An 11,252-nucleotide genomic window follows, 5' to 3' on the forward strand; every position below is an offset into this window, starting at 1 on the left:
ATGACCCATCCCTCATAACTCCAGGGGGATATCCTCTGTTGATGGGCCACCTATTAAAACCAGGTGGGGCAGTTTTCTTTATCTCATCCACAGCCCATCCTCAGTCCAGGAGATCCCTTCTGTTCATTGGCCAGTGAGTGTCCCTGCATGACTGATAAAAATGACATCATCCCACTGGGAGATGCTCCGCCCAAGGGGAGGAGCCAAGCATTCCTACTTGGATATAATCTGAGATTTGGAACACCACAGTCGGGCTTTTCCCACTGGATTTCCCAGAGGAAGACCAGACGCTTCTAGGCCTCCACTGGACCTTCAGAGGAAAACTCCACCCTTCTACAGGATCACTGCTCCAACAGAACCACAGCTGGCACTGCAGGAGGGCTGAGCCACCATTGAATGGGACTGCTGCCAATTCCCTGACCCACAGGGTGTCTGCTCCTATTCTGACTTTGTCTGCTTCAGCAGTAAAAATTTTTTTTTGTGAGCTAATTATTTTTAAACTTTAAAGAACTCCTGTAGATAAAGTTCAAGGTTATAGGACTTAGTTACGGACTTAAGATTAATTGCTGTAAATAATCTTAGGAGGAGAGCCGCAGTTGCACAGGGAGTGGGGCATTGTGAGGCGGCCCTGTGGGTTGGCAGGAAAAACCCAAAATGGCCTCAGGTGTGGTAGTGAAAGCCCCCACTGCAGGAGGGGCAAATGATATGAGCCTGGAGGAACCAAAGAAGATGATGAGGGAAGACTGAAGGAAAAAGAATTAGAAGAGCAGAGAAAACTTGGGAATGCACCTGCTGAAGTGGATGAATAAGGAAAAGATATCAACCCTCAAATTCCTCAGTACATCTCCTCAGTACTCCTCAGTATGGTACATAGATCCTTCTAAGGGACCCACACTAAAGCATCAGAGACCTCAGTCAGAGAAGCAGAAACAGTTTGACTCCTTTGGAGATTGGTACAAACGAGGAGTTCATTGAGGTTCAGATGAGGATCATGCTGTGGCCATGAGGTATGGCAAAGCAGCCTGTGAGAACTGCAGGGCACTGACACACAAAAAGAAAGACTGCATGGAGAGACCCAGGAAAGCTGGAGCAAAATACATGAATAGTGCCCCAGATGAACATGTGCAGCCTTGGCTGATGTTTGATTACAATGGGAAGCAAGACTGGTGGAATGGTTATGACCCAGAGGAGCACATGAAAATTGTTGAGGAATATTCCAAGGCTGATTTGGCCAAATGTGTACTGAAAGCACAGAAGCTTCAGGAGGACTTGGCATCGGGGAATCTGGAGCAAGAAGACACAGGTGGGGAGAAGAGGAATCAAATTCACAGACAGAAAGAGATTATAACAGTGAAGATGAAGACAAATATACAGATGACATTGATATGCCTGGGCAAAACTTTGACTCTAAAAGATGCATCACAGTCTGAAATTTACGTATTCGGGAAGATATTGCTAAATACTTGAGGAACTTAGATCCAAACTCTACTTATTATGATCCCAAAACAAGAGCAATGAGGGAGAACGCTTATGCCAACACAGGCAAGAATCCAGATGAAGTTGGTTATGCAGGTGAGAACTTTGTTTGCTGCACAGGTGGTGCCATTTCCTTGGCACTGACTCAGCTGTTTGCTTGGGAGGCTTATGACAAAGGCTCCCAAGTTCATCTTCAAGCAGACCCTACAAAATTAGAGCTTTTAAAATAAATCTTTCAAAGTGAAAAAAGAAGATTTCAAGGCTCAGCAGAAAGAAAGCATCCTGGAGAAGTATGGAGGACAAGAACATTTAGATGTCCCCCCAGGCGAACTGCTGTTGGCTCAAACAGAAGATTATGTGGAGTATTCTAGGTGTGGAACAGTCATCAAAGGACAGGAGAAAGGTATTGCTTGTTCTAAGTATGAAGAGGACGTGAAGATCAACAACCATACATGCATTTGGGGTTCGTACTGGAAAGAAGGCAAGTGGGGTTACAAGTGCTGTCACTCCTACTGTACAGGAGAAGGTGGGAAAGAAATTGCTAATGGAGAGGCAAGTTTAATGGAAGAGCAGCCTGAGGAGGAAGAACACATGACAAACCCAAAACACTGATGGAGGTCCACCAAGAGAAACAGAAAGAGAAAAAAAAGAAGCACAGGAAAAGCTCAAATTCCGAAAGTGAAGGTGAAGAGAAAAAGAAGCAAGAAAAACTAAAAAAGACTCTAAATGCTGAAGAGGCTTGACTTTTCCACATCAAAGAAATCATGCAGTTAGATGAGAGGAAGAGACCATACAACAGCCTGTATGAAGCCAGGGAGCCAACAGAAGAGGGGAGAGAACGAGTTGCTGCAAGAGAAAAGAACAGAGACTGACCAACCAGAGAAGACACAACATCATCTTCTGTGTCTAAGAAGCCTCGTCTAATTAGAGCTTTTAAAATAAATCTTTCAAAGTGAAAAAAGAAGATTTCAAGGCTCAGCAGAAAGAAAGCATCCTGGAGAAGTATGGAGGACAAGAACATTTAGATGTCCCCCCAGGCGAACTGCTGTTGGCTCAAACAGAAGATTATGTGGAGTATTCTAGGTGTGGAACAGTCATCAAAGGACAGGAGAAAGGTATTGCTTGTTCTAAGTATGAAGAGGACGTGAAGATCAACAACCATACATGCATTTGGGGTTCGTACTGGAAAGAAGGCAAGTGGGGTTACAAGTGCTGTCACTCCTACTGTACAGGAGAAGGTGGGAAAGAAATTGCTAATGGAGAGGCAAGTTTAATGGAAGAGCAGCCTGAGGAGGAAGAACACATGACAAACCGCTTTTAAAATAAATCTTTCAAAGTGAAAAAAGAAGATTTCAAGGCTCAGCAGAAAGAAAGCATCCTGGAGAAGTATGGAGGACAAGAACATTTAGATGTCCCCCCAGGCGAACTGCTGTTGGCTCAAACAGAAGATTATGTGGAGTATTCTAGGTGTGGAACAGTCATCAAAGGACAGGAGAAAGGTATTGCTTGTTCTAAGTATGAAGAGGACGTGAAGATCAACAACCATACATGCATTTGGGGTTCGTACTGGAAAGAAGGCAAGTGGGGTTACAAGTGCTGTCACTCCTACTGTACAGGAGAAGGTGGGAAAGAAATTGCTAATGGAGAGGCAAGTTTAATGGAAGAGCAGCCTGAGGAGGAAGAACACATGACAAACCCAAAACACTGATGGAGGTCCACCAAGAGAAACAGAAAGAGAAAAAAAAGAAGCACAGGAAAAGCTCAAATTCCGAAAGTGAAGGTGAAGAGAAAAAGAAGCAAGAAAAACTAAAAAAGACTCTAAATGCTGAAGAGGCTTGACTTTTCCACATCAAAGAAATCATGCAGTTAGATGAGAGGAAGAGACCATACAACAGCCTGGTATTGCTTGTTCTAAGTATGAAGAGGACGTGAAGATCAACAACCATACATGCATTTGGGGTTCGTACTGGAAAGAAGGCAAGTGGGGTTACAAGTGCTGTCACTCCTACTGTACAGGAGAAGGTGGGAAAGAAATTGCTAATGGAGAGGCAAGTTTAATGGAAGAGCAGCCTGAGGAGGAAGAACACATGACAAACCCAAAACACTGATGGAGGTCCACCAAGAGAAAAAAAAGAAGCACAGGAAAAGCTCAAATTCCGAAAGTGAAGGTGAAGAGAAAAAGAAGCAAGAAAAACTAAAAAAGACTCTAAATGCTGAAGAGGCTTGACTTTTCCACATCAAAGAAATCATGCAGTTAGATGAGAGGAAGAGACCATACAACAGCCTGTATGAAGCCAGGGAGCCAACAGAAGAGGGGAGAGAACGAGTTGCTGCAAGAGAAAAGAACAGAGACTGACCAACCAGAGAAGACACAACATCATCTTCTGTGTCTAAGAAGCCTCGTCTAGACCAAACTCCTGCGGAAAATCTTGATGCAGATGATCCTCTTACTGATGAAGTGATGAAGATGATGAAGATGCGGACTTGGCAGACAGCGATGCTGATGACACTGCAGCTCTTCTGGCTGAACTGGAAAAAAGTCAAGAAAGAATGAGCTGAAGAACAAGCTTGAAGGGAACAAGAGCAAAAGGCAGAAGAAGAAATAATTCAGATGGAGAACATCCTGAATGGTAACAAACTGCTGAACCTTACTGGGCCAGCACAGTCTCAGGAAAATTTCAAAGTTAAAAGGAGGTGGAATGATGACGTTGTCTTCAAGAACTGTGCCAAGGGGATAGACGAGACAAAAAAGGACAAAAGATTCATCAATGATACTCTGCAATCAGAGTTTCTCAAAAAGTTCATGGAAATATATATCAAGTAGTACAGTTTTATGTGCTGTAGTGTGCAATTACTTGGTAGGTCATGGCTGTTCCCTCCCTTTCCCTCAGAATTTAAGGCTGAATGTTTGGTCATGGATTCTCAAATGCTTTTCGATCAGCAACAGCTTCATAATTAATAAGTGCTATGAATCTGGAGCTTTTATTCCTGCGTATTGTTTTCCTTTACAGTTTCAATGAGACACAGCTTGTGTCTCATTAAAAAAACCCCAAAAAACAAAAAAAACAAGCAAAAAACCAAAACAAAACAAAAAAACCCCAAAAAAGGAGCAGAGCTGCAGTGGCCAAGCAGCATGCTGGGGCAGGGTGGGGGGAGGCCTGCCTTGCTGCCCCATATCTACAACAGGTCTCTTAGATGAACAGCAATTAAATATAGATCAGCCAGTCCTAAGTGATGGGCAGGCACTTCCCCAAAATGGTGTGTGGTGGGGGTGTGCTGAGCCACCCTGTGCCACCGCTGCTGCCAGCTATGGAATGGAAAACTCCAGGGCTCCATCCTGTGCCACTGCATCTCTGTTCTCCCCCCTAAAACACTTGCAGTTGAAAAAGAGGAGGGGAAAAGACAATAAAAAACAAACCCTAAAAACTGCATGCTGTAAGGGAAAAACACCAAAAGACAAATGTAGAAAATACTAGAAAGGCACAAAGTGCCCGCGGCTCTCCTCTTCTGCTTTGGAGTCCGCGAGTTCCATGGGGGACCGCTGACCGAGGGGCCAAGCCTCAGGGGAGCCACTGGGGCCAGAAAGAAGCTTTGCTACAAAAATACTGTCTGGCCTCTGCTGGTCCTGCAGTTTACAAGTTCTGCTGGAGGACGAGACCTGCTCAGATGGCTGCCACGCTACCCCCTGCAGTCACCACAGCTCCCAGAGAGTGGCAGCTCGCTGGCCCTGTGCCGCCTGTCCGTGCCACCTGGGGGGGGTAACTTAATTGCACCGGAGGTAATTTTGCAAGAGCACGCAGTTAAGTTCTAGTTCCAGGCTCCTGGTTCTTTATTTCTCCACAAGATTTGACTCTCACCGCCCCTACCACCATGTCTGGCCCTGGGATAGAAGGGAAAATGACTGAAACAGGGGCCGTGTACTCCGGAACACAGGGACACACACACAGGCACTGTCCTGGAACCAGAGTGTAGGCTCAGGCTCCACTAAATACATTAGCCAAATCAGGGACCGGCCCCTGGACCACACAACACAGTAACAAAGGTATCAGCACATACTTACCGTACTTTCTCTCTCTTTTCCCAACATATTTTGCCTCTTTTAACTCACAGTTTGGTGTTCTTTCCATGGCACTCACGTTTCCACATGGTTGCTGCTCCCGTGTGCCATTTCCATATCATGGTTCTGTTACAGATGAGTAATGAGATGGTTGGCTCTCACAGATAAGGGGTGAACATCAGGTGTATGGTAAGAGAAGTTTTTGTAGATGTATGGTTATGTTACTGTAATGTGTCCTCCTCCCCTGCATCATTATCATGGGATGGCCTTGTTAGTCGGGGCACTTGGGAGGGTTGGCCTGGTACACCTGACCTCCGGCCAAGATGTAAAGTGATCTCTACCACTCGACAGCAAGGAAGGAGTCAACTGACAAGAATTTAGAAGGAGCTAGAAGTATAAAAGGCAGAGCAACCATCTTGAAGATGAGGACGTGGCTGGTAGCCACGGGGGCTCCCAGCGCTGTAATTTTTCCTTATTTAGTCCTTTTGTCATAGTTTTTGTTAGAGTTTAATAAAATTTTAAAAAGTGAGCAGTCTTTTCTCACAGTTCTATTCTGAGACTTGTTTCCCTCACCTTAGCAGACATACTTTCCGGTTCTTGGCCGCTCACTCACCACTGTTCTTGAGACTGTTGTCCCCGCGACTCGCTGGGCCCTTCTCTCCTGGACAGCTCTTAGGCTGCCTCACCTTCTGCGACTCTCCTTCGGCCGCGTCTGCGCTCTGTGACTCGCAGTTCTGTTCTCCCGCGTGCGCGTTCTCCCGGCGGTTGTGTCGTCTCTGTGCGTTCCACGCCGTCTGTGGCCCCGTGTGCTCCCTGCCACATTCCACTTCACAGCCGGCTCTTGTCTTTGCTTGTTCCACGCCAATCCCACGGCTGACAATTGCCTTTTGGTACTTTGTAAATTCGCTGCTTGGATTTCTGTTCATGCTGATCCTGCAGCTGGCTTGTGGCTGGCTGCAATCTTCCTTTTGCCACTTTGTATATTCCATCTCTAAATCCCGTCTTGCTGCCCAGTCCTGCGGTCAGCTTGGCTTGTTTCACCTTCTTCTTTCACGACAGGCTGTTGGTCTCGTGTCCATCACATCTTCAGGGCCACCATGTGTTGGAATAAATCAGCCAAGACTCCATTTTCTTCATGCACAAAGCCAATTCTTTATTCACAGAGCTCACATTTGTCGGCAATATCAGAAGGGACTGTGGTAAACCTAATTGGTCAGCAGTACAGTGAAACTCAGTTCATTGGCCAGTAAGGGCTGTTGTATATGTCGATCAAATTTTCTCTCACTCTAGATATGTTTACATTTTGCCTTTGTGGGTTCTCATGGGACAAATCTTATTGTTTCACAGGTGCATTTGTTTTTCACCCTCAGAATAGATTCTTGTGTTAAAGGAACTTCTCATTTGCAAAAAAGCTTCACATGGGAACTTGCAAATTGCTTGTGAGCTGCACTTAGAAGAAATGCCAGGCCAGCTTTGGCAATTTTAGCAGAGTGAGGCCTGATTTCATAAGGCTTTTATTTTATAATTCTTCTACCCGTCTACAACAAACTGACTGCAAAATGAAAATGCGTCCCACCCACTTATGACTTTCTGTACATGTTCTTCCTTTTCTTCCCTTTAGTTGCCCCATGTGAGGGGCTGGGTGTAGATCGTGCCCTTGCTGGAGACCAAAATTCGGCTGCATTTAAATGGTGCAGACACAGCCCTGTGGGGGCTGGGAGTAAAGAAGGGGAATTTATTGCTGGAAAGGGATTAGTGCTGCTGTGAGGAGATCTATTTACCTAGTCCACCCACCCTCAAGGGGCTCTGTACGTGGACTTGGATTTGGGAATTGCATGGTGCTTCCCTGGGAGGCCTTGAAATGGGCACCAGAGAGAGGGAAACCAGGCATTGTTAAGTGGCATTGCATATGGTTTTAGAAGCTTACGCAAGGCACAGGAAAAGTACACCTTTGTGTTTGACATTCAATTTTTCAAATTTTATTATATAAAGACTGCTAAGCCCCATTAATTCACTGAGAAATCCTCACTGAAATGATCAGTTTATGAAAATTGTCTTCCTGCCATTGAGTGGAATTAATTGCTAATGAAATAAAAAGGTGTATCAAGACACAAGACAACCTACTATATGAATAATGTATTTTTACCGTATGTTGCTAAGTTAAGAAAAATTCAAGTGATATGACCTTACTTACTCCTTAGGTATATATATATATAGCCCCACAGTTATCACTTATGTTTTAGAATGCTGTATTAAAAAATAAGCAGTTAGTTGAGCTGATAATCCACCTTTTTTTTTTTTTTTGATAGAACTCTAGGCTGTTAGGTGAAAAACAGGCTTACTTGTGAGAAAAATCAGAATCCTAGAACAGCTGTAGCTAGAGATGGAATTAAACAAAATGTCTTAACACTGAAACATGGCATTAAGAGGCTGAGGATAAATGCAGAGAGTTGATGAGAAAGTTTGTATGCAAATTGGCTCGGATCATGTCTTGCCTTTGAAGATGAGTCAATTGGAACATTAAAGCTGATGGACACTGAAAAGATCTGCTCTCTGCTGGTCAAATCTGTGCTAGGAGGCTCTGATCAGGTGCTGCTGTCACTGACTCTGGGGATCTGATGTGGCCAAAGGGCTTCCCTGTCGCTCTGCTGCCACTCTTCAGCTGTAGGGAGTGTCTATTCCTGTAGAATGTAGAGAAACAAAGCAGATTTAATTAATTCAGATAGGAACTTGATGATATTCATTGGGATGGGTAGAGTGCAACAAGAAGAGGGGTTTGGGCTCTTGTTTGGAAAAGGTCAGGGTGTAAGGGCAGAGAAAGGTGCTAGGGGCCTGTGTGGAGGGAGCAGTTCCCAGTTTGGGAAGGTGGGATGAAGGGATAACAAACTCTAAGCTGAGCAAGCTGTGTTCTCAGAAGAGAGGACTCTCATTCTTTTTTGGCTCACACTGTTATAGATGAGTAATGGGATGTTTGCTCTCACAATTAAGGGGTGAACATTATGTGCATGTTAAGAGAAGCTTTGTAGATGTGTAGTTGTGCTGCTGCAGTGTGTCCTCCCCCTTGCATTGTCATGGGATGGCCTTGGGCGCACAGGGGCATTTGGGGAGGGTTGGGCTGTTACTATGGTAACACCTGACCTCAAATCAAGGTGTAAGAAAGTGATCCCCACCCCTGGACAGCAAGGAAGGAATTGACTGACAAGACTTTAGGAGGAGCTAGAGGTATAAAAGGTGGGGCATCTGATGCCCCAGGTTTTAACTTTTATATTTTTCAGATTCTGTTCTGCTTTAGTGTGTTAGTCTAGGTTTCATATTAGGGGATGGTGAGCTCTCTGCACAGAGTAGGGAGACAAAACAATTCCTTCTCTAGCTGGAGACCAAGGACAGCCAGTCCTTGTCTCAGGCCCAAGTGCACAAAGAACGTGGGCTGAAGAGAAGAAAAGAAGCAGGATGGGACTTCATGGGCTAAAGCTGGAATTGGACAATGAACCCCAATATACAAATGGACCAAAACTTATAAAAGTGAGAGACCCCGTGACTGGTCATGCATTTTGTGACCATTTTGGGTTGTGCTGCCCAAGGTGGATCTGTTGAGACCTCTCAACAAATCCCTACTTTATTTTTTAGCTCTGTCTAGTCTCTGTTCTAGGTCAGCCTTCACAAGGCATCGCATCCATTTTGTAGATGAGCACGTGGTGGTTTATTCCATGCTCTCAGTGCTGTAATTTTTCCTTATTCAGTCCTTTTGTTGTGTTTTTGTTAAGGTTTAATAAACCTTTGAAATTTTAAAAGTGAGCATCGTTTCTCACACCACTGCCTGATGTCATGGCTGGGAAATGTGTTTATCTTGATGCCCTCCACTCATTCTGTCATCCCTTCCTTTGGCTGCTTCTGTGGAAATATCTGGTGGGAGTTCCATTTTCTCAGAAAATGGCAGAAAAAAAGGCATTTGTGCTCTCTAGAGACGATGGCAAGTGATAGATGGATCAGCAGAAAAAGAAATCTTTTGAAATTAGTTTATTGGAAGGAATAAGATCTGCTGCTGTAATGTTCTCTATGTTGCAAACCTGCTATTGCAGCCCAGGCTGTTCCCATTGCAGCAAAGCATTCTTGAAAGGACTGGAATAAGCTTGCCCAGCAGAGGTGCATACAGCAGGATCTCTGTAATTCTGCTTCTACCAGCATTTCTGAGCCTAACCCATCTTCAGGGCCCTATAACTCAGCTCTCAGATCTTCATTTGGTGCTTGCAATGTGCTGTGCTGTGATTTAACATTTGTCCAAACATCATGATGTGAAACTGTGCTCTCCTAATGGTGGAGCCTTGCTCAAATCAGAGCTGTGTAGAGTTATATATTTATATATTTGTATTTATTCCAGAGGTCTGTGGCCACGTGGACTCCTTGCAGACTGTCCTGTGTGGGAAAATGAGCATCTGAACACCAGTATAGCCAACACATATTTTTGAGTTCACTAAGAGACTTATTCCTGCAGGATGAAGTAGTTGTGCTGTGGTCAGAGGAGGACAGGAAAATCTCAGAAGGCCTGTGAACCTGGTGGTTGAGAACATCAGAGGTGGGTGGAAATAAAAAAAAAAAAATAGTCTTAGTCATGCAAGAAAAACAGGAGAGTGTTGGTTATTTATTGTGGTTTGAAAAAGGGTGATTTGGGCAGCTGCACTAAAGGTCTTGTGTGAGTACTACAAATGGCTCGGATAAACATGATTCTTAGAGGCACAATCAAAGGAGTGAAAAGGCACTGAGACTTGAATCCCTTGACTAAAAGTAAATATTTTTCCATCCCATACAGAGCCATATGAGGTGTGTTGTTCATATGTTTAGCATCTCATAAAAACAACACTTTATTTCTCACCAGTGTTTTCTGCATGCTGTAAATACTCTTTGTGGCTATGCCATGGGTTATAAATGCCTAAGACAGTAATTTTAACTTCCAGATGTGTGTGTGATTGCTTTAACACTCCCTGGTGTGAACTGTTACCCCTCACCCTTGGTCACAGGGACCTGTGAGGTGCAGGTTCCCCTCCTGTGTTGTGCTGTAGGTTCTCTGTTAATTGCAGTGGAATAATGCTGTATATGCCATGCAGAGCTGTAAATATGTGCTGGGGAGGGTGTCTTACTTACAGGTTTTTGTAGATCTTTTGCAAAATTCTCTTGTGCCTGGAAGTTGCTTTAAAATGATGAGTGGTACTAAAACTTTCATCTGTAAAACGAGTAAATGTAAGAGAAATTCCTTATTCAGGATGCTTTGGTGCATGTTAGCTAACCCTTGTAGTGTGTCTGTGCAGCTCCTGTGGCACAGGAAGGGGAATGGCCTTTCAGAAGGGAATTCCACTTTGAGCACTTGATCTGAAAAAGCAAAAATTGGCCTACATGATGTACCTGAGATGGGAAGGACGTCTGTGTCACAGCGAGGGTACGAGCCCCGAGCTCTGCTCTTGCCAAAAATAAAGCTCTTGCTTTATTAGTGCATGGTGTTTATAGCTCCTAATTGCCTCCTAAAGCACCAAAGGCAGCCAGCTTGGCATAGCCAGTTTGGTCACCATTTAATGTTCTGGCAGATCCCCCTCTCCTGGAAGGCTGTGTGCTGCTGCCACTGCCCTCAGGAGTGGTGTGGCTGATGTGGCAGCAGAGGGTCACACACCCTGCCCACAGGCAGCCTTGTCTGCTGGCCCAGCGCTTGTATCCGTGTGCACGAAAATCC

The 11,252-nt window shown here is 44.6% G+C and overlaps 2 pseudogenes; both read left to right on the plus strand.

Moving 5' to 3' along the window:
- Positions 1-654: 654 nt before the first annotated feature.
- On the plus strand, positions 655-2,348 carry LOC121351025 (annotated as a pseudogene).
- Positions 2,349-2,800: 452 nt separating this feature from the next.
- On the plus strand, positions 2,801-4,300 carry LOC121351026 (annotated as a pseudogene).
- Positions 4,301-11,252: the final 6,952 nt, after the last annotated feature.

This window comes from Pyrgilauda ruficollis, unplaced genomic scaffold (assembly GCF_017590135.1).
Source record: "Pyrgilauda ruficollis isolate IOZ18807 unplaced genomic scaffold, ASM1759013v1 scaffold160, whole genome shotgun sequence".
Classification (NCBI taxonomy): Eukaryota; Metazoa; Chordata; class Aves; order Passeriformes; family Passeridae; genus Pyrgilauda; species Pyrgilauda ruficollis.